Genomic DNA, 24,643 nt, shown 5'->3' on the forward strand with positions numbered 1-24,643 from the left:
CTAAGCAGAAGCGGTAAGTATGCCATGCATTAGCTAGCTGGAGTATATTCAATGGGGCATTCGGGCTGTGGCCCTTTCTTCAAATGTTGTGAAGAACACCACAGATGCATTGTGGGAAAGTGAAACTTAATGGAGGGCAAGGCGAGTACGCCCTGCCATTAGACCAGTTACGGCGGTGGGCGGGTAGAGTATGCCTCTGTAAGAGACAGCTGTCCGGGGGAACATGTCCTGATGCAGTGGCGTAGCATAACTAGAGCCGCCCCTCCCCCCCATCCGGCAAAGTACATGCAGCCTCCCTCCCACGCTCCGGACCCAGTTTGGAGCTTTCAAGCCAGGGACCTGCCAGGGCCGGAGGGGGACCCCGTAGCTTTTCTGAGGGGGCGGCTCGCTCGCATCGTGGGGCTGCGGGGGCTTTTGTTACGCCACTGTCTGTCCTCATGGACGTAACTCTGCGCGTAGGTTAAGCAGGCGTTTTTCTCTCGGTTGTGCAATGTTTGCCCATGTAAATAGCCGAGTACCTCGCCAGGGGTGCCTATTTTATCACAATACATAGGGTGACCTCCTCATCTCGCGACCCTGTCTTTTTCCGTGCATCTCTATTGAGTAGGTGAGGTCACCCGCTGATTGGATGAGCCCCTGCAGCACCGCTAATCTCATGGATAATTAGTATTGACAGAATGACATGTAATGACCTCTAATGATATCCCAATTATCGACACTGCGACTTGGAGGCTTTCGACAGCAAGGCAGACTTCCTTCTAAAGCAGCGATGCGCATATACATTCCGCGGTACCTAACGCGAACGGATACGAACGCGTCACTGCCCTGATGCCGCAGATATCACCCAGAGCGGGAGGCAGGGTTTATGGCAATGACGCGCTGCATCTTATCGTGAGCTTCGGATTTCAACCCGCATACTTTACTTGTACAGGATGTGATTTCCTTGTTCATTCACTGGCTTTGATACCCAAATTCCTCCACTCTGTTTTTATTAGATTTGCAATGGGCATTATAAATCGCATTACAAAGTGTGATCTTGGCCAAAGCACATTCTCAAAAAATACTAGAAAGAACCTGATTTAAAAAAAATAATAATGTTAGAAGCCCTAATCAGCAAATATCTGATAGGAAAACATTCACACATGAGGCTGAGGTCTCGGTTAAATGGAACGGCAAGAGGTGAATCTACAACAGAGTTGTCCAACTAAGGTCCAGATATGTACCAGGTGTTCTTGAGTTCAAGTTGTATTAATTAGATGTAAAGTTATATTGTCTGGTTATCTTGAAAGCCTGGCATGGATCCAGCCCTCTTTGACATACATAAGACACCCGGGATAGACTGAAATGGTGATATATACAGAAGCATGTGCAATGGGATGCGGCAGCTCGAGTCCGGCCACGTGTATGAGGAACCCTCCTCCCAAAGCTCTGGCTACGGAACCCACACCACCTCAGTCGAAGATGGGCATGAAGATGATTTTTGTGTTGGATTGCATGGCTTTGGAGGTTGAGTGCAGAGTATTTGGGACCCGGGCCCTCTTAAATTCTACAAAACCCTTTTCAAATATCTCAATATGTTACCATTTGTCTAGTGGGGAGCAAACTAGTAAGTGCTCTAGACTTCCTTGTGCATGGAACCTTCACCTTTCTTGTGTACGCCTTCTTTGGCTAGCAGAGTGTTTTAAAGGTGTGTTTCGCTTATTCTTGTTCTTTTCGAGTCAAAGTGTGGGCGCCGAGTCCTCCTCTCCAATCCAAAGCAAAGGCCTTGTCGTACATGTCCAACTTCATAACCCCTGACCCCCACCACTGCCTCTCCTAGTTTTGGTTAAACGGAGCTCAGTTGACCAGCCACACTAGCAACCTTTGCTTTCAAGTTAGTCAAAACACAGCCCTCAACTGCTTCTCTCTTTTCTATCCATCTGCTCCTTATCGGTCTCCTGGTGCTCGCTCTTATCCACCTTGCAATGTCGGTTGGGTGACCAGTCCCGGGTCACCCTCTTTTTATCCAGATACTATCACCTTGGTGAATTAGTATCCTCTTACGGCTGCCTCTGGTGTCAGTATGCTGGAGATGAACAGATATTATTTGATTTTCTTCTATTTACAACCCGCCAGCAATCCAAAACACGCGCCTGCTTCACCACAATGCTTCTTGCTGCCCCTGAAAACTCAGTTTGTTAACAATGCAGATAAACTGCTTTTCTGCTGCCTTCCCTCAGGATTCTGCCTGCGCCCATGCCTGCTCCCTGTGACGGTCTTCCATCTCCGCCCTCTTCCAGGAGCCTCAGGGGCAGATTTACAAGCCCCTTGCGCCTCCTTGCACCGCCATTGCGTCACTTTTTTGACGCAACAGCGGCGCAAACAATGCAGCCTATTTACAACGCGACGGATCTAGGGAGATGCGTCACGTTTTAAAGCCCTGCGTCACATTATACCTGCGTCCGGTATAATGTATGCAGGGTGGGCGTTCGCACGCAGGAAGGCCTCGTAAAAGTGACTCAGTGAAATCTACAAGATTTCACTGCACCACTTTTAGGACGCCACTGCGTCAAAATCTTACGCCTGCTTCAAGCAGGCGTAAGTAGTGACGGAGTGTAGTGGTAATAGGCCTCAACATGCATTGCTGGATTTGCGTCATGCTTGCGACACGACTCCAGCAATGCGTGACCTTTCCGCCATCAGATGCGTCAGAATTTCTGACGCATCTGTCAATCCTTGCGCCATAGTGCGCCGTATTGTAAATATGACGCATCTATGGTGGCGCAAGGGTTTCTAAGGGTGGCGCAGGGAAAGTGACGCATCTGTACAGATGCGTCACTTTCTTGTAAATCTGCCCCTCAGTGTACAATTTAACCTGATGATGAAGCTTGAGTTATTAATCAAAGCCACTACCAGATGTTCCAAGTTTAAACATCTTTAAAATATGCCCTTTTCTGCCTTTGCAAATTAACAAAGCCCTGATCAACCCTTTGGTCATAAATAGCCATGATTACTTTCGTAGTTTACTGGTGTGGCTTTCACAATACCTGGTCTCCCCTTTGACAATGTGATAAACTCTTTACGCGCATATCAAACTCTTTGGCTCTCAGGCAAGGACAGAGCTGAGTGCAGGACATTTATACTTGGATATTAGTGAAACTTTAGCACGTCACCTACTTACCGTCTATCTCGATGGGTCCATAGTACAACACCTTCTTCTCTTCACACTTCGTGAAACGCTATGATCCCACCCACACTCTATGCCGCACACCTCTTAACATTCTGAAAAACATCCCGTGCCAAATCTAAATATTTTTCCTTCCACTTTCTTAGGTGTTTCTTGTTGGCATGATCACCAATGTCAATTCTGTACAGTCCCCCCTCGCGTTCTGTCTAAGAGGGAGCGAGTGTGGTGTGCACCTCCCTTCAAGGATTTTAACATTTAAATTCAACTCCTGCATGACTGAATCTCGGAAATGTGGGGAGGGTGGAGGTCTCCATACCTATTCCAGTGGCACACAGTTTATCCTTCCAAACCTCAGATATTTAGCTGAAGATAATAACTACCCAGGCGGATGGATATACCTCTTCAACGTAACATCTTGAAGAGAGGTCTTACTGATGGATTTTGATGTAAATATAGGTGTCATTTGCATGTTGGAGAGTCGCCCAACCCTGTGTTTTATCTACGGCAAGAGCTGATCCAAGACTTTACTGGTGGCCTGGCTTGGGCCAAAGAGGAAGGATCACTGCTCACTTTGGCAGGTGGTGTGTTCAGAGATGCTTCACTTAGCAAGTGGCTGAGCGCATGTGCAGCTTTAACTGCTCTGTTATCACTGCACTCGCATTCACCCAAAAGGGGTGTTCCTTGTGCGCACTGGAGGACGTGACGCTAGATTCTCAGAAGGTGATGCTGGGTGAAAGTTGTCAAACTTGGACTTCTTTGTTTAGAAAATAAAAACAGAAAGGTGCCATAGCCAGCCTTAAACCCTCCCCTTTCCAAGATGGTGGATTGCCCACTGAATGTTAACTGAAGTTCTCAAGCCATGAGAAAATGGAGATTTTTCCTGTAATGTTAGTTCCTTTCAAAGTGAAGGATGTGTTGCAACACATTTATACCCTTATTATTGGTTGCGATCTTCTTCCCTTTATTACTATTTTTGTTCCTAGCTTTTGATCTTTACACTTGGAGCTTCTTCTGGATTCTACTTCTGGATATTCTTGCTGGGCTCTTTTCTCCTTCCTGATTCATGATGAGTCTGAGAAATTATTTATTGGTAAAGAGGGATGGAACGCCCACTCAGGAAACAGCCGGTCTGGGTGAACCACAAAAGTCACTAAACTAACCTGGGTTCAACCCTTTGATGCTTGGCACACAAGCAGTCAGGCTTAACTTACAGGCAATGTGTAAATTATTTATGTAGCAAACAAACAGTAGTAAAGTGAAATCATAACACAAGAAAAATCCCAAACCATTTCAGAGTAAACTCTAATAAATAAAATGATACCAGAGGATAAATCCAACCAGTAAAACCAAAGATATGCAGTTTTAAAGTTTTTAGTGTATATAGCACCTAAAAGCACAAAGTGCCTGTTAGAAATGGGGGTCTCAAGTTGGCAATGGTTTGCACCTTTGTCCAAGTAGGCACCCTTCCTTCTAGTCAGGGTAAGGGAGTTACACTCCAAAAATAACCCCTACTCACCCCCTTGGTAGCTTGGCACGAGCAGACAGGCTTATCTCAGAGGCAGTGTGTAAAGCATTTGCACATAACCAACAGTAATATAGTGAAAACACTCCAAGTTTAGAAAAATATCCATTATTTTTTTATATATCCAAAACAAGACCAAAACGATAAGAATCCAACATACAGTTCTTGAAAATATACACATTGCAAGATATCCTTTAAATTGCAGAAATATCTCAAAAACACAGTTCTTCCGAGTCGGTAGCTCCGTCCGGGGCTACCGCAATGCTTAAAACAACAGAGTCTAACAGTTCCAGCCGACCGCATTGGTATGGGCCAGCTAAAGCGTTGACAGATTCGTGAACAGTACCTTTTTGGTGCAATCGACATGCTGGTGCAAGTCGGTTGGGGCAACTGTCGCGGTTGCATTGCAAAATGGAAGTGGTGCAGGGTGCGGTGCCCTCACGATGCGGCAAAGGCAGTGGCTCAGTGACGATCGTCCAGACGATGTCGTGAGACCAAGGCTTATGGTGCGGTGCGCGTGGCGGTGCTCTCTGTGGTGCTGGCAGGTTGCGGTGCAAGCGACAGAGCCGGTTAGTGGGAGCTGGCGTCCGTCATCCCAGACTGCTGTGTGGGCTGAGGCGGTGTGTCGTGAAACATACGAGCGATGCCCCCAGCCTCAATCCGGCCCTGGGTGTCGAGGTCAGCAGGCAGCTATGGCGTCGTGAGACCAAGGCGGCGAGCCGGTGCGGAGTGCGGTGCCCACAGGTCATGGTGCAAGCAGCGGCTTTATGGCGGCAGTCGTCGTCGGTGAGCAGGGTTGCGGTGCGAGATGCGGTGGTGCCTTCAGGACACAGAGCCAGCGACGGAGTCGGTTGCTTTTCGCTTCTCTGTGGCAACTGAAACAGTGGTTCCAGAAACAGTACCCAGAGATTGGTGAAGTCTTTGCAGTCGCTGAGACTTCAAAACAGGAGGCAAGCTCTACTTCAAGCCCTTAGAGAATCAAAATCAGAACAAAGCTTTATTTCGATTGTGATATAACAATCATAAAAAGCACAGATAAAATACAATACATTTTCATCAGAGAATTTAAATACAATATCCAGATAAAGAATGTTCCTTTAAAATATCTCATATTCAAAAACTGATAAGAGTAAATAAAAATGCATGTAAAAAGAGCCACCTTCTCAGTCCTGAAAAACAATACTCTTTCTCTGGTGGAGAGTTTTTTTAAGAAACATGGATATCCTCCGAGAAACATGTTCATTTTCTAAAAACCGGAGTTTAATAAAAGCAGGGCGGCATTGTCTCAGTCCCCATTTCCGTAAAATCTGAAGTATCCAGGTCTTTCTTATCTCCATATAGAATTTACAAAATAAAACAGTGTGTAAAGATGATTGAGGTGAAAAGCTATCACATGGACATGGTTGTAGCTTGCTTGCCCAATCATTCAAGTTGGGGAAAGAGACAAGTCTATGTATTGTTCCCAATCTAAATCTTAATAATAAAAACCTATCAAAGCCACCCGGTACAAATACTAATTATGGCTGCAAGCTAAAAGTTGTAAGAACCATCTGGTGCTGCAAAACGCTAGGCTTGATGATTTCCCCCGGTAGTCTAAGGCTTTCCAGGAAAGAAAGGGCCTCTTTTCTAAGATTTTTCCTGGCTACCAGGGTGATAGTGCTAGGGTTAGTAAAATATTCCGGATTGCCCATATCTTGTGTAAATTCACGGATAAACTTAACCCATGGGATCCTTTGTGCACCGTCCAGCCTGAGACTATCCTGTAGTAAGTCCCTATCAAATGTAGTCTCGTCACTTGACCAAATCCTGTGCCACATAAGAATTGGCTCTAATTTTATGAGGTCGGATATGTATGGAAGACCCAGTTCGGCATGAGTAACATAAGTGGAGGTACCAGAAGATGCAGATAAAATGTATTTTAAAAAGAAGTTCTAAACTAATTGTATTGAGTTAGTGTCCGCAAAACCCCAAATCCCAGCCCCATAAGTAACGCATTTTGCTTAGTACATTTTTAGAAGTTCCAGAAGTGGTTTACGTCCCAGTGTTTTTGCAAAGCTGGCTAAAGCAGTCGTTCTAATAAGTGCCAGCTTTTTGGCTGCAACAGCTTCGGCCCAGGTGTCATTATGGCTGAACGAAATGCCTAGATATTAAAAGCTGTTGGTTGTGACTAACGGATTTCCCTCCACAAAAATGTCCCTGCACTTCTGGATTCCGCGGCCACATCTCATTGTAAAGGTTTTCATGATATTAATTCTGAGATCCAGCTCCTTCATAAAATTAAAAAAGTTGTTTAAGGTCTTTTGTAAGCCAATCTGGGTGCGAAACATATTCACGGCATTGTTCTCATATAACAATGCTGGAATGGGACGATTGCCTATTTGCGGGAAATCTTGGGTTTCTTTGAGAAGTGCCTGTCCTAACCCATTAATGTAAAGGTTAAAAAGGAAGGGGGCTAGGACACAACCTTGCCTAACCCCACTTCCAATTGCGAAAGAGACAGTGCGTTCTCCTCCCAAACCAAATCGCACACGTGATTTTGCTCCATTATAGAGGCGGCGTATAAAATGAATAATATTACTATCAACCCCCCAGTGATTCTAAAATTTCCCAGAGCTTTGAGTGCCTTACGCAATCAAAAGCGGCCGTGAGATCGACGAAGACTAGATACAAATTTCCCTTTTTGGCCCCATGAGAATCGCTAAGTTTAAACTCTGCTCCACGGTCCCTAATCCTTCTCGACATCCATATTGGATATCGGATAAGATTTGATTTTCCTCTGCCCAAAGCTGTAGGTGTTCCAAGATGATACGACCCACAACCTTGGCCTTGGAATCTAATAAAGAAATGGGCCTGTAGCAGGTGGGGTCCTGGCGGTCCCCCTTTTTAAATATGGGGACGATGGTGGATTCGACCCAGGTTGGTGGGAAAGCAACCTCACAGCTTGCGTTGATTATTTGTGTGATTATGGGTACCCACAAGATTACATTGGACTTGTACAAGTCCACAGGGATCCCATCGGGACCTGAAACTTTCCCACCTGTGCTTAGGGAGAGTGCCCTGCTTACTTCATCAATACTAAAGTATAGATCTAGTGACTGATTAATAGTTCCTTGGTTTTCACTATCCTGGCCATTAGAGGTACATGGACCATTATATATCTTAGAAAAATGTTCGTCCCATTGACCCTCTGTAATGGCTACTTCGACAGTTGGGCCCCCGGCAGGAGTCAGGAATGGTGTTTTAACCGCTTTCCAAAAGGCGGCACTGTCTTTAGATTGTGCGGCCGATGTAGGCATCTCCCAGGCTTCTTTGCTAAGTGCATTCTTCCTGTTCAAAAGAGCTGATTTATAGTTCTTTCTAGCCTGTCTAATTTTGGTAACATTCCTTGGAATGTTGTGCAATTCCTGTTTTAAAAGAGAATGTGCACGGGTGCAAATTGAGTCAAACCACCGCTGAGGGGAAAACGTTTTGCCACCTTGTTTGAACATTACATCCCGTACCGCGACTGCTACATCTTGGAATGAGGATAGGATACTCTCAGGGGAAGCTTGTTCATTCAGGCAAGTTTCAAAGGCCGATCTACACCTTGTAATTAGTGATTTATTTACTGCATCAGGATCTATCATGTTCCAGCGAAGCGTATATCCATTGACTTTGGCAAGTTTTAAATTAGCCAAAGCCTCGTCTACCGCCTGTTTGTCTCTTCCCTGACTACACACAGGGAGAGTCATCGTAACGCATAAAGGAAAATTATCACTCACTGAGATTGTATCGACTGAGAAGGTGAGTAGTCTAAAAGCAAACATATTTGATAAAAAAAATGTAATCTATTGTGGAACAAAGGCCTCTGCCATTAAAAGTCTGTGGTATCAGAACAGGTCTAGTATGTATGTCATTGACAAAACCTAGATCTAAATTAAACACCAGTTCATTAAAAAGTTCCCCTGTATTTGAGTGACAGAAATGAGTGTTATGTATGCCTTCTTCCACATTAAAACCACATATCCTGTCGTCCTCAAAGGGACACAGGGCACAATTAAAATCCCCACACACGATAAGCATATTCTCAGAGCCCTTTACGTTACACAAAATTCTTAACTCTTTAAAGAGTGTGTTGACCACCTTAGGGACATTATCAGGTGGAATATTATAATAAAAATTAACCAATGTCACTGAGTGAGAGACAGTTAGATACAGAGTTAGTAGTTGATAATAGGGGGACACGAGCTGGGACTCGGTCTTAACAATATTTAACTTGTTAGATACATATTTACAAAGCCCACCTTTGGCTCTGCTATGAAATCCCCCTATCACTTGGGTATTAAATGTTCTATAGCCATTCAGATGTATGGGGTCCTTCAGCCATGTTTCCTGTAGACAGATAATTTCATATTTTAATATATATCTTCAGACCATAGGGGATTGCTAATCTTGGAATGTAGACCTGATATGTTCCAAGATACGAGGCTACACCCAGTATTCGTATTGGCAGAGGAGGAGCTGGCTACCCCCATGTTAGAAGAATTGCCAGCTTCATAGCTTCTCTGCTGCCCCGCTTTAAACCGTAAATTAGATGATAGTTGTGGAGATGTCTGGACCCGAGGAGCGGAGCCATTTAGTTTGACATCATCCGCGGTAGTATGCATACTTAAAGAATCCATAGATGGGGTCTCTACCCCAGCAGAAAACGTGTTATCCTGGGCTTCAACCACTTTACATTCCCCGGAGGGTATATGATTTAACTCCTCTGCTGAGATATAAGGTCTGTTAGTATACATTAACACCCTATCTCCCAGCTGCCTTACTTGCCCGCCGGGAGAACTATGGTGATTCCTCACATGTGGTTGTCAATCAATATTGTCCAGTGTATTAAAGATGTCAAAACGGTTACTAATTGGGACATTAAATCTTGGGTGGCTACCGTATGTACACTCCTCCCTAGAGACATGCCATGGATAAATGGATGGAGGATAAAAAGATGGCGGATAGAAGTACCCCAGGGGTAATTTGGCTGGCTCATCTAATCTGGCTGGCCCTTTGCCCGCCCTATCCAGGATTAGATGGACAAAGTCCGGAGACCTAAATGATAGGACAATACAATCCCCTTTACGTGACTTCCTAGATTGGCTCACCCAACCAATTCTACGTGCCATCTTATATTCTGAGTATAAAAGATTGATATTGATCCCAGTCCTGGCACTAAGAAAATGGAGAGATTTGTTACGCAGAGATGACCAGTGCTCATTATTACTACCTGGCAGCATGGGAACATTAGCCAACACCACGGTGTACGGCGTTACTTCTGGGGGTAGGTGTAAATTTGTAACTAAGTTCTGAGTGACCTTGCGAGCAGGGAACTTTCTCCTCATCGGGTTCAGAGGTGGGCCACTCCCAAGTTGGGTGCGGTTATCCCTGCTTGCTTTATTGCAAGAGGACCCTGTCAGGGTAAGACATGACCCTGTGATGCACACTGTGATGCACCACCGATATATGAAGAGGAGACTACACTTCCACTCTCCATGTTACCAAGACCTATATTGGGCCTATGACAGACGCCTGGATTGGAGATTGGTTGATCCTAATTAGGGCCACTGCACCCTGGCTGAATACTAAGTGAGGTATCCTCTTTCCTCCCAGAGTTCACCAATGGTAATTGCGAGGGAGTCGATATAATTGTTTCTAGGTTAGCTAGCCTGGTTTTGAATTACAGGATCAAGAAGAAGAGATAACGTTAATTCCAGCTTGCGTTGAAAATCCTCATTTATTAGATTATTTGAGGATTCCACGGTGGTCCCCTCATTCATAGCCGATGTTTTGTCTTGGGTCTGCTCAGCGCGGGGTTGGGAGGGTTTCCGACCTGTGTGGTTCGACGTAGGCTGAGCTGGTTTATGACTATCCTGCCCTTTCTTTTTCTTGGATGGAGGCGCAAGGGTATGACCCTGCGCAGTCTTAGCCTTCTCGCCCCTGGTTGTGACTGGAGACCTAAGCATAGTCTCACTAATTACCGGTACCGTCACCGCCACTGGCCCCGAGCCCATGACCTCTAATCCATTTAAGAGGAGTGAGATCTCCTCAGTCTCTGTCACACTAGAGGATGGCAGAGTGGAGGGAAGGGAATTTTGCATAGGTGGGCACTGGGGCTCCAAGGATAGCCTCCTTTCAGTTAGTTCAATCTCGTGAGTAAAAGGAAAGCGTCCAAGGTCCCCACAAACCCCTGCCCAGTTATTAACTTTTTACTTATGTTAAAGTCCCACAGTGCAATGCAATACAGTAACACAGTAACCCCCCCAGGTGAGTCAGGGCAACTCTTCAACAGTACCTTATTGCTCCAGCAATAGATTTCCAACTACCTCGATCAATGGTGTGGCCCTGCCCGTCCTCCTTCGGCCGCTGACGGGCGCAGACGGGCCCGTCCTTGGCCCAGGCATGCCCGCGCGCGTTCCGGGCGGCGGGAGCCCCCTCGGTACTTTTGACTGCGCCTCCTGGCGCTCCGATGATGCTGGCGGGTGCGCGACGGCGCGAATCACTGCAATGGACCCTGGGGAGTGTAGTTCCTTCTCCTGCTACACTCCCGGTCCCGGTCCGTTCCTTGTCTCCCACAATCCGCTCTGGCACACAGTGGAAAGAAGGCTGACTGCAATGGGCTAACTGCAATGGGCGTCCCGCACGGCGGGAGCCCCCTGGGTACTTTCGACTGCGCCTCCTGGCGCTCCGATGACGCTGGCGGGTGCGCGATGGGGCAAATCACAGCAAGGGACCCTGGGGAGTGTAGTTCCTTCTCCTGCTACACTCCCAGTCCCGGTCCGTTCCTTGTCTCCCGCAATCTGCTCTGGCACACAGTGGAAAGAAGGCTGACTGCAATGGGCTAACTGCAATGGGCATCCCTTAGAGATATTCAGCGCAAGTAAAGAAAGTTCAGTTCAGTCCTTTCACTGCCCAAGCCAGAAGCAGCAACTACAGGCCAACCCAATGAAGCAACAACACAGCAAAAGGGCAGTACTTCTCCTTCTTCACTTCTTCTTGATTTCAGCGAGTTCTAAAATTCTGGGGTCAAGGCCCAATATTTATACTCAAAATTCCTTTGTCCTTTCAGGCAGAGAGTGTCTGTGCTTAGTCCAAACCAGTTTGGCCCTCTCTGGCCCAGCTTCCCAGCAGGAGGTGGAGACAGCATTGTCTAAAGCAGACCAGGCCAATTCAAGTGCAAGGAAATCTCATCCCACTACTCTAAATGCAGGCCAGGTCTATTCAGCCCAGTCCTGTCTCATCCAGGAAAGGCAGTACACACCTCGACCCCCCCCCGTGGCTTTCTGAAGAGAATGCACATCCCCAGCCCCTGTCACTCCAAAACCAGCCAGTTAATCCACAAACCCAGCAGAGGCACACAGAATGGCTAAGCACGAAAATACCTACTTTCTAAAAGTGTTATTTTGAAACACAGAACATAAAAATCATCTTTACTAGAAGATGCATTTTTACATTCTTAGTCCAGGCATATTAAACTCCCTTTCCCTATCTTGTCCCAATGTGATGTTATGCTTATCAGATTATCAGATGTTATAAGTAAAACTCCCATTCAATCCTATGAGACAGATACTTTCCATAGTAAAAAACGACCAGTAAAAGTCCTACCTTTAATATACACAGCACCCTGCCCACAGGGGTACCTTGGTCCTACCTTAGGAGTTACTTCGGTGTAAGACAAGGGAAGATTAGGGCTTGGCAAGTGGGTGCACTGCACGCAGACTCTGCAGCGGCAGGTCTGAGTTACCATTACAGGGCTACTTCTGTGGGTGGCACAATGAGTGCTGTCGGCTCACTAGTAGCATTTTATTTAGAGGCCCTGGCACGCTCAGTGCACTGTACTAGTGACTTACCAGTAAATCAAATATGCCAATCATGGAAACACCAATCCATAACACAGTTTTTACAATATGAGCACTTGCACTTTAACACTGAACAGCAATGAGAAAGTGTGCAGAGACACTAAACCAGCAAAAAACAGAGTCAAAGCTGGGAGGTCAGAAAGCAAAAAGACTGGGGAAACATGCCAAAAGATGCCAGGTCTCACAGTGCCACAGCAGACATCTGGTTGTACTAGACCTGGGGAAAGTCATAAGTATCGGGCGACCGTGATGGAGCTTGGGTCAGATACAGGGATGAGGTTAGTCACGCTGAAAAAGTTACTTTCTCAAAGTCTGGCCTGAACAGTGCCGTTCGTCGTGGAGGAGAATACAAGGAGCAGGAAAAGCTTTGTGGATGGTCATCAGTGTAGCGCAAAGAGCAGGTCAGGTGTCGCAGGCTGTCATCATTGTAGTGCAAAGAGCCAGTCGGTGTCGCAGATGGTTGTTGCTGGAGTTTCGCTTTGGCGGTCACCATGTGCTGCCACTGCTGCAGTGCAGAGTGCATATCTAGCATTGTCGGTCGATGCTGGCAATCGCTGTATCACAAAGGGCAGGTGTCACTGGAGATTCACATTGGTGGTCATCATGGTCTCAGCGCGAAGAGACCAGTTCACAGTCATGAAGAGCCCAAACTTCAGGATTTCACCTTTCCTTCTTTGGAGGAGACCAAACTAATGGCAGCCTAGGGTAATCTACCTGAGGTGCACCTCTTGATAATCAGAAACTTGCTCCAGCAGAGGCCCACAGGGCTCAGGCAGGTCCAGTTGCAGGTTCAATGCAGCACGTCAGCCCGGCAGTTGCAGGGAGGCGTCTGAAATCTATGTCCCTGTAGCTCATGCAGGAGGTCAGCCAACTGACCCTTGGAGTCACTCAGGTTAGTCTGGGATGAAGGGAGCAGATTCAGTCTTCCTTCTCAGACAGCAAGGCAGTCCTCAGCAGCAAGGCAGTCCTCAGCAGCAAGGCAGTCCTCAGCAGCAAAGCAGTCCTTCTAAAATGTTTACAGGCCCAAGAATGTTCTGAAAAGTGGCTCTGGAGGTCCAATATTTATATCTGGTGCCAGCCTTTGTGTGAAAGGATCCCCTGTCCTTTCGCTTAATAAATATAATAAGGTAACAGTGTTAGTCAATGGGAGGCATAGACCTTACAACAGTGGAACCTGTCATTGGGGTTTTTTCACTGCAAGGACATGTAAAACTTAAATACATGTCCTACCTTATAAATACATTCAACCCTGGCCTATCATCCTTAATGGACTACCTTCGGGGTGACTTATATGTAGTACAAGGAATGTTTAGGCCTGTCAGAAGTTTTATTTTGGCCTGGTCGACATGGCAGTGTAAACTGCAGTACAGGCTGCAGTGGCAGGCCTGAAATCTATTTTAAAAGGCTACTTTAGTGGGAGGAACAAGGAGTGCTGCTGCCCCTCAGTAGCAATTTATTTAAAGGCCCTGGGTGCATGCAGCACCATTCACTAGGGACTTACAAGAACATTAAATGTGCCAATTGTACCATGTTTTAGGGAGAGAGCACAATCACTTTACCACTGGTTAGCAGGGAAAAAGTGCACAGAGTCATAATGCAAACAAAAAGATGAGTTAATCAACAGAAGGCAAAAATCTGAGGGACACCCTGCAAAAGGGTCAGATCCAACAGTGGGTTTGGTGCCAACTTTTCAATCAAGATGTACAAGGTTTCCCAGTGGATTTGTTTACCCATTGTCAGAACCCATTTGTGGGGCCACTTGGCAAGCAAGGGATACTGGCTCACAACCTTCGGGGCTGGGGTCTTTCACTTCTGACGTCCGAGGATCTGTCCTACTTTTGCTCTGTAAAATAGGCCATCTGAAACCCTTCAGCACTTAACTCACAGTGGTAGCGATGGCGAGACGTCACAGTCTGGTTACTGTGGGGGTACAACAAAATGAGCACGAAATAGACACTCAGCAGTGTAGACACTGATTGTCAAGCCAAGAAGAATGTTCATACACTTTAAAACACAATACTCCACACAACAATATTGCAGACACTCTGAGTCTCTGGTACAGGGCCACAGTACCTGGGGCAAGGTACCTCCAATGTTTACCCTCTACCTCCCCTTCTTATATACGATGAGGCAAGTCTGGTGTAGATGTTGGTCACAGGTGCATTGCTCCCCCCTCTCAGGCAGAATGTGTGCTCAGTCTCCGTTTTCTCATCAGTGCAGGTCCTCATTGCAGGCCCTTGCATGAATCACTCCTTATCCTCTTTCCCCTTGGGGAAGACACGTTGAGTGTTGAAGTCAAGAGGCGGTTGCGCTCAGGATCGCAAACTGTCTTCAGAGTATTAACCTTCTTCTGGGAACACGATTAGTTGGTAGGAAGTTGCATATCCCGTAGTACCGCAGGGTCTTTCTTCCACATGTACTGGCGGGTGAGTCAGCTGCTCTGTTGGCAGGTCTTGGAGTTGAGGCAGCAACACAGTCTGCTTTGTTCTTTTGAGTCCAGATGTCAGCAGTTGAGCTGGAGCTACGGTCTTTACAGGTCCAGCAGTGGTGTCATAGTCTGATCGGATGCACTTCGGGGCAGCACCTCACAAAGCCACATTAGGGGCTGCAATGACATTCCCCATCAGGCAAGGTTTTGCTCTAGCAGCAGTCCAGTACAGAAGTGCCATCCAGTCAGACACACTGTGGGCAAGTGTTGCAGGCTAACCACTTCAGAATCCATTCGGCCACACTTCGGGCAAGTTTCAGGGGCTTCGCAGAAATCTGTTCAGACACATGCCAAAGACTTACCAATTGCCAGTTTGGCAGCATGATCCTCTCTGGCACACTTTGAGCAAGTGAAGTAAATCCTCTCCTTCAGCGAGTGAGACAGGCTCTGATCTAGGTTACACTCTCAGGTGTCTCTGGTGGACAGAGCTTCAGACAAGGGTCAACCTCTTCTTGTCAACACTGGCAATCAACTCCTGCAGGGGTTTCTCTCTACTCATCTCTTCTTTCACAGAGGGTAGTTCAAAGTGCTTCAGTTCAGCGTCTAACCACAATGAGTACAGAGCGTGAAAAGGGAATGCAGAAGAACAATATAAACTGTATTAAATGCACCTAGGTGAAAGACCAGATCCAGTAGTTCTGGATAAGGAAGCCTCACCCATGTAATGTAGCATGCTTCATTATAGGCTTCCTCAACACTTCTTGGTAAGATGGTACTACCAGGATGGACTCAACCTCACGAGTATGAGGGAGTTCTTAATACATTATGACTCCTAGATAATTCCAGGGATCCACATAAAAATACCTTAGGGTAACCCTATAGGATATCCCTTTATTATTAGGTACCCTAGGTATGGTTAAAAGAACTACAGGAGATGTTTATGGGTACTATGAACCTCAAATCCATTAATGCGTTAAAGGGAGCATGAGCCTCGCATCTAATTTACTGCCAACTTGTTTCGGCCCATAAACTAACTTAATTAATGGTCTCGGACATTCATCAGGGCGATTAAAGATATACAGATGAAAATCCCTCCTAAACTAGAAAAGCACCTCTACATTCAAGTGAAATGAAGACATCATACCGTACTTGATCCCCTATCTTGGGCGCGAGTACTCTACAACTTGATCAGATGTCAAGAGGGGACGTCTCCTGTTGTAACTCATTTATCAAGGAGCTGCGTCCATCCGTGTACCTACAGTGTTCTCTCTGGTCTGCAGAATAGCTCTTCATTCAAATCAGATTCCAAGTCATGTTCCCTCACCTCTTGGGAGCTGGCTACATGGCAGACACCAGCCCTCATTGCAGAGCAGTTTTCTGCCCACTCTGCAGAATATCCCCTCCTTGGTCAGCGAGAACTTGGAACTGGAATATATGCGGGTCAACAGCTCCAAACCGTATAAAAGTACAGAAGATAAAGTATGTGAATTCTGTGTCTGCAACTTCAGAACTGCTTTGGGATTATTCAGCTTTTACATTTCCTTCTGGGGCTGTCTTCCAGACTCAGACTTTGGGTAGAATAATGCCTCTCACCGTAGAGTTTTCTCCAGCGTGGAGCACCAATAAAAGAGGCACGAAGAGGTGTGTTCTTAACAGTCACACTGACAGTGATGAAGAACAGACACAAAAGGCTGGCTTCAACTAATGGATCGTTCACACTATGAAACTGCCAAGACTACAGTTCTACTATTCAAACCCCCGCTCCCCTCCCCCCACACCATCTGCCAAGTGGCAGTGCTCAGTAAGATGAATCAACATCCCTCTGCATGTAAGGGTACCTAATCGACTTTCTAAGTGAAGTACTCTCTCTTCTTCTCCCACTTCAATATCTAGGTCCGCTTTATTCAGTCTCAGGAATGTCAGCAATACAATTCCACTGTCTGGGAAAGAAACCTCACTTTCATCTTGTGCACATGAACAGGCCAGGAGATTCCAGAATGGAACCGGAAGACCTCCTTCACTGTACTTCATTTACTTACTTTTCATGTATTTCCAATTGCCCATATGCACAGGAGGTTACATCACTAGATTTCCCATCATCCATTTGCACAGGAAGTGACATAATTGGATTTTCCATAATCTATCTTCACAGGTAAGTGACAGCAGCGGATTCTCCATCATCCATCTACACAGGAAGTGACATCACTGGTTTCCTGCAAAAAACCATCTAGCGAACTGCAGAGCAGCTTATCAGGGAGAGGCATAGGGGCGGCTCCCCTCGATTGCACGGGGGGACTACCAGGTGAGAGTCGTTGGTGGAGGCCTCGCCGGTCTGTGTGATCCTCTTACAAACATTGAGCCAGCTGAACTTTGGGCAGTTTGTTGAAAACGGAGAAAGGAACAGATCTAGCAGTTGTACAATAAACAGCAAGCTTCTAATAGTCAACACACCCCTGACCAAGTGCGATACTACAACCCAGCTGCATACCCCCACAGTCATAGAGCATAGGGGCGCATTGGCAGTGAACGCCTAGTCACCTGGCTTCAAGCAGCTAGACCACCAAGCAGTCAGTTGTGGACTCGCTAGGGTTACATTTGTGGTCCCTCCTGCGGCCCAATATTAAGATCACAAAACCACAGAGCCTCGGGTATTGATAATTCGGCAAGAAACATACTGGTGGTCCTATATATGCTAAACGACAGTCATCCTGTGCCTCCTTCTGATACATGTCTCACATGGGCCGCCGCAGATCCGTTGCTGGAGGACTGTCAGGCCCACCACCTCCGCCCCATGCCCAATCAGATCCCCATCAGCTATAAGACCATTTGGCTCCATCTGTCCCTTGACCCCACCACGTGTTCACCAAAGGACTCCTGCCAGTCAGCGAAGCACTAACACCCATCCTCAATGCCTCCTTCAACTCGTCCACATTCCCGGAAACCTAGAAAGATACCACCGTCACGTCCTGCTCGAAAACCATCTGCTGACCCAAGAACACCTCACCGACCACCTCAGCAACCACCAGCTCCTCAACACCACCCAGTCCGGATCCAGGCCCAACCAAATTACAGAAACCCTATTCATCACGCCCACAGACAACATCCTCATGATCTTTGACAGAGGATACACAACAGCTCACATTCTCCTGGACTGCTCTGAAGCATTTGACAAGACCTCACACCCTGTCCTCATCAGGCACATGCATGAAATTAGCATCTAAGGACCCACTTTCTGCTAGATCTGCTCCTTCTTTACAGATAGAACACAAACTGTAAGCCTGACACCTTACTCCACAGAAGCCCACAAACTCATCTGCGGACTGTCTCCAGGTTCATCGCTCAGCCCAAACCTCTTCAACTGACACATGATTCCTCTGGCCAACATCATCTGTGCAAACAATATCAACATCATCTCCTATGCAGATGAAATGCAACTCATACTTACCCTTTCGGACAAGACCTCAACACAAGAAACAAGTTCACGCCTGCATGACCGAATTTGCTAACTGGTTGAAAGCTGTCTCAAGCTCAAACCAACAGGCCAGAAGTAGTGAACACCTCACCATGGGGCTCCAAATGTTAGGCAGATAAACTTGAACCCACACCCATAATGGCCACTCTAGGAACCTGAGAATAATCACAGACAACAAACTGGACATAACCACATCAGCCAACGCCATTACTGCATCCTGCTTTGACATCTCCTGTAGATGATGATGAAGTTCTTCAAATGGCTCCCAAATGACACTAGATAAACTGTCACTCATGCCCTAGTCACCAGAAAATTGTACTATGGGCGCATCCTCTATGCCGGGAGCACCAAGCACCTCACTAGAAGGCTACAAACTATTCAGAACTCGGCAGTCAGACTCATCCTCAAGCTCCCACACAGAACTCACATCACACCACTCCTCAGGGAACTACACTGGCTCCTGATTACACAACTGCTCTAATTTCACACTCCTCTCACTCACACACACACACGCACACACACACACACATTCAAGACACTACAAAACTCAGGCAACACCTACCTGGGAAGTCGCATCTCCTTCCACCAATCACCCAGACACCTCCACTCCGCAGGACTCCTACTGACCCACATCTCAAATATACACAGAACCAGATCAGGAGGTTCTCTTACATTACTCCTAAAGCATAGGACAACCTCCCATTTCACATCAGAGCCTTCTCCTTTCTTCTTGAATTCCTCAAGAAACTGAAGACCTGGCTTTTCATTTAACCAACCTACCATAGGCAGGGCTAGGCGCACGCACACACCTGCTCAGCACCAGGATACCCTCGGGGTGATAGTGTGCTTTACAAATGAACATAACATGTTGTACAGATCATACATAGCATACATGTGTAGGGATGTTAGTACTAGATTTTGGGTTAATCTGTAGCGAGAGGACTTTACATGAGACACATATAAAAGGTCTGGCCGTGACTACTGATACACAAAAACACAGTATGCAGCCACTGCCTCGCTATATGCTAACTCCTGTTAGGAAGAGTTATCCACTGTTGCAAAGGCGAGCACACCTGGGGGCAGATTTATGATGATGTATCACGCAAGTTTATCCTTGCACCACCACAGATGCGCTGCATTTACTATGCGGCGCATCATGTGGCAAGGAATAAACAGCACTTTAGGAGGCTTTACTGCGCCAGAACGCCCCTGCCTGCGCCAGAACGCTCACATGAAACTTGATGCAGGTTTCATGTGGCACAGGGCTTTACAACGTGACTCATCTCCCTAGATGTGTCACGTTGTAAATAGGGCGCAACGTGGCTCATGGTTTATGCTGCCGCTGCGTCACAGAAGTGACGCAACGGCGGTGCAAAAGTGGCGCAAGGGGCTCGTAAATCTGCCCCTGGTGTGGCTCCTCAGGTCCAAGACAGGTCCACAACCTCACTCGGGTCAATGGATAAGCGTAGACCTCTGCACAAAGTAGTTTAGCATGGGGTTGGGCTTAAAATAAACAAAAGCCAGGATGTCATATTCCGGCACTCAAGGCAGGTGGCATAGGTGTGCACCATGCAGAGGGCATTCTCCTTCTATTTTTTTCCTACTAACTGGGAACTTGGCACATATATTCTTCAATGCAGTGTAGCACCGTGGATAGTAGAGCAAGTCCCCTGTCTTTTGGCGTTCGAGAAGGGGACTCAGCAGACCTTCTCGGCTTCTGAATCTTGGTACTCAGTGTTCTCTTACTAAATTCTCAGCAGCACCAAATTCTGTAAAACGAGGTTCTGATTTACAGTTTGGTAGACGGTTGTATGTAAAATACTCTGCTGCCCTGACAGACATGCTGTCTACGAAAGCTAGAGATGTCCACCGATCCCGCTAACATCTTTTATCATAGACAGGAACCACTATCACTGAGGTGCCTGTCAATGTTGTAAGTGTTGGATGTACGGCTCCATTAGACTTTTAAGACACTTTATATTTTTTTAAAACAAACTCCAGAAGTTATGGAAAAATCTAAAACTAATGTGCCCCACACCAGTACGTCACTATGTTTTTTTATTGTTCAAAGGCAAAAAAAAGCAATCCAACTGCTCACACTAAATAGGGGGTCATTTGGATGCCAACCTCTGACTGCCAGTAGTACATCGAGCAGTCGGAGGTGTAAGCCGGCGATGGAACCATAGTATGCTGTGTGGTCAACACTTTCGGTCCGCCCACCTTTTAATCAGGTGGGTGAGCCGAAGGTGTGGCGTAGAGAGTAATTTGTTGCTGCTGCAATGGAGTACCCCTTCCACCAAACTCTAAATCTGAACCTCAGTTTGGAATGTGAATTTATGACTATTGGCAAAGATGTCTTTCCTGTGGTCAGAAAAATAAAACATTGGGTTGTCTGTTCAAGTCCCACTCTGAATAACCAAATAAAATCGTAGCTAACAATTGAATCTTCTACATTAGATTTCAAGGAAAGCTGCAGCATTGATTTGATCTTATGTCAGCTCATGGTAAGATCTTGCATTCATTAGTCTTATAGTATCATTAAGATGCACTAGTGAATTTAATCTATAGGGTGCAGAAAACTAAATATCCCGAACCTAAAATGATGGAAGGGCTGGCTACGTTTTGGCTTAACTCTCTTACTCTTTGCATGCTTCATTTTCCTTTGCCTGTCTCTTGTATTGCATCATCAACTTCCTGTGGCCAGTCACTCAATCCACCACATCCTTTTGTGGTGTTTCTGAAGTTCCTTACCAACATTCTCTAAATAAGATGAGTGGTCCACGCACTAGATGCTGTTTTAAGGGACTTTCTGCAACACCTTTCTGCTGCATTTCTCTGTAGTAGGGCAAGTGACATGGCAGGTGATGGTCCCATTCCCTCCTAAGGTTCTCTAACAGGGTTCCCTTCATGCTCTTTAAGGTATTGTGAAACCTTTCTGCCACCCCACTGGTCTGTGGGTGGGATGCACCGGAGAAGTGTTAGGTCATACCAGCTTTCTCCAACATCTCTCTCCAAGAGGAGGAGATGACATTTGTTCCCTTGACAGAAATCAGTTTCATAAAATCCAACCCTTGAAAACTCCCCAGCAGTACTGGTCTACTATGCTCACCGTCGTACACCTCAGAGGTGCCCCCTCTAGATATCCAGTGTCATGATCCACCACAACCAAGAAGTACTTTTTGCCCATGATGAAGGGAGAAGGCAGTGTCAAATGGACTGACAATAGTAATGCCCACCTGCTTGAATCGAACACCTACTACTGGCAGTGCCAATAACAATACCTTGGTCTTCCCTCCCAGCTTACCAAGTAGTGACAAGTAGCACAGGTTTTAGAGAACTTCTCTGTGTCTCAGTGCATCCCTGGCCAATAGAACAAGGAGTCCAACCATTCCTGGGTCATTTTGATGCCCAAGTGACATGTGGAAGGAACTTTGTGGGGCAGTGACAATGGGAAGTTTATGTCTGCTAGGGGAATCACTATCCTCTTGCTAGCTGCTGGCTTGTAGGGCACTCAGCTGCCTGGCATAACTCTTCTGGGTAGCCCTCCTGCGGTTAACCCTGAATTTCTGGCAGTAACCCAGAGTCTCAACACTAGGTATGCTTCACCACCCTTCTGTCCAGAGGAAAAGCAAAAGATGCAATGGCATGTGCTTTTTCAGAGTCTGCCCTGATTCACTCACTACCCTTTTCTAGTCTGTGCAAATTTGGGAAGGACCCAGTCGATTCTTGAGACTGACATACATCTGTGCACTGGTCAACATAACTGACGTGGTACAAGCCAGGTAGGCTTCTGATCTTGATACTAAACATGGGGCAATCAAAGCAATGCCCAAGATAAATCCAGCACCTTCTTTCTCTCTGTAACCCCTACATTGACCATGGCCTCCTTGTTATTGATTTCAGCCTAAACTCGGACAATAAGTACTCCCGGTCGTCCTCACTATCCACCAACCTGTTCCTTTGTCACCAGGGAGAATCTCGTGGGGTTAACATTCATCCTTTCAGACATAGTTCTGTGAGTACCTGTATCCCTCATGTCAGGAACCTTCCTCCCATTGATGTCTTCCTCCAACACAGATCACTGTGTGTTTAGATGGATGTGCTTTAAGGTATCTGGGTCCATTTTCCAAAGATCCATTGCTACTAAGGTGAGTGTCAAGCTGCTCTCTTGGATCCCCTCACCCATCGTCAACACCCTTGCTTTAATAAATGCAGCTTACCTGACAGTCCCTTTTTGTAGTGCCCATGCTTGTAACACCTCTAACAATCAAACCCTTTGGGTTTGGAAGAACCTTTTTGCCCTCACTTGTCCATGTTCTCCTGATTGGGAACATAATTCCTTATTTGTCTGTGTTCTTTATTGGATCCTTTAGAATTGCTCTGGCCCTTACCTCCCAGTTTGAAACCAGCCGGTTGAAATTGTGTCTCTCCCTTTGACTCATAGCCATGCTGCCGTAGCACTTTGTTAACTGTGCTAGCTAACCACTTGTCAGTCAACACTGCAAGTTTCTCTGCATCCTTCTCTGTCAAGTTAGATAGGTATTGCTCAAGTGGGATAAAGCACTCTTTCTTGAGTCATTCTGTCATCAGCTGGTTATGGGCAAGAAAACCCACAGCTTCCATTCCTCTCACCCACTCATTCCAATCATGCAACACACCATCAAATTTTCAAATGGAACACCATCCACCCTCTTGCTCTCCTTGAACCTCTAAAGGTATTGAGCTAGCTTCAGCCCAAACCATCTGATCAGAGCTTCCTTCATTTGCTCATAGTTCATCTGATCAGTTGCAGGCATTTTACCTATGACTGCTTTCCCTTCTATGGGCCAATGACTAATGAAAGTGGATGCCTTAGACACATCATTCAAAAGATTGCACTCTATAAATGATCTCTACACTCACAAACTGTTCCAAAACATCAAGGCCTTCCACATTTGAACATTGGCAGATAGTCATGCAAAGTTAGAGGTGGAATTACCTTTGCCAGATGTAGCTATCTCTACTTCCTTCCTGAGCTTCTCTTCCTCTAAGGCTGTCCTCTCTCTCTCCCCATGCCCCTCTCTCTCTCTCTCTTTCTTTCTCTCTCCAGTTTCTGTTCTTTTTCTTTTTCCTGCCTTTCTATTTCTTCATATTGTAGTTCTATTTTTCCTGTCTTACCTTTTCCATATCCATTTCCTCGCTCTTCCTTGTTTTCTGGCCGATTCCTCCTGTATCTCTTACCTCTTTTACTTATATTCCCAGTGTGCTAATCTCAACTTCTCCCTCTCCAACTCCATGGCTTTCTCTTCTTTAGCCTTAAGATTTTAGAGCACCAACAGCAATTTCAGGGTCTCAGAAAAGCATAACCCTCCCAAGGGAATGACTCCTGAAGTCATTGACAGTTGTAACTTTAAAATCAGAAGGATAGCTAGGGGAGAAAGGTCTTTGTTGACACACCCGGGGAGTACATGGGGGAAACCTGTGCTAAGGGGCTAAGAGAACTGGACACTACAGCACTTCCCTGTGGGTTTCTATCATGGTTCCCTTCTCTGGAGTCCATTGCAGTTTCTTCTTTTCTTCTCTACTGCCCAGTTTCCCTAACTGGTGTCAAACACAACCGAATAGGATTTCCCTAAGCTTGTTAGTAGGAGCCCTTCATCATCTTTCCACTGATTTGAGTACTCCGTGTCAAGGTCTACTCTCATGAACCTTGTATCTACCATTGTACTGTGCCGGTAATGCTGTGGTCAACCTGAACGTATTGTTCTGTTCAAGACAGTTAGAGCTAAAACGTGCAGATCCCACACCGTTTGTTGCCAGTTGTCAGACCCCGTCCGGGGGGCCACAATGCAGACAGGGGCTACTAGACTCCAAGCGTGGTGGTTGAGGTCTTTTGCAATGGGTGACCTGGGGTCCGTCCTGCTACGGCTCTGCAAACTGGGCCAAGTACTCTCTTTCTGCACTTGACTCTCAGGGTAGTGAGGGAGAGCAGTCAAAGGGTTCTTTGGGAGGTAGAGTGGGGGAGCAAGAGCCACAAACACAACAGTCGATCAACAGGCATTGTAACGTATTGTCTAAGCCAGTGCTTATATTTAAGTTGAAAAGAAGTTCTTAAATCAAACTGCAAAATGAAATGCTACACAGCACAATGGAAGTCTTCGGTATAGGTAATCTCATCTACGATCCTAGGTGA

The 24,643-nt window shown here is 46.3% G+C and overlaps 1 protein-coding gene across 1 annotated transcript in view; it reads left to right on the plus strand.

The window, feature by feature from the left end:
* Positions 1-24,643, plus strand: part of EPHX2 (epoxide hydrolase 2) — a 574,957-nt gene that overhangs the window by 425,608 nt on the left and 124,706 nt on the right. The window lies entirely within an intron of this gene.

This window comes from Triturus cristatus, chromosome 6 (assembly GCF_964204655.1).
Source record: "Triturus cristatus chromosome 6, aTriCri1.1, whole genome shotgun sequence".
In the NCBI taxonomy this organism is placed as follows: domain Eukaryota; kingdom Metazoa; phylum Chordata; class Amphibia; order Caudata; family Salamandridae; genus Triturus; species Triturus cristatus.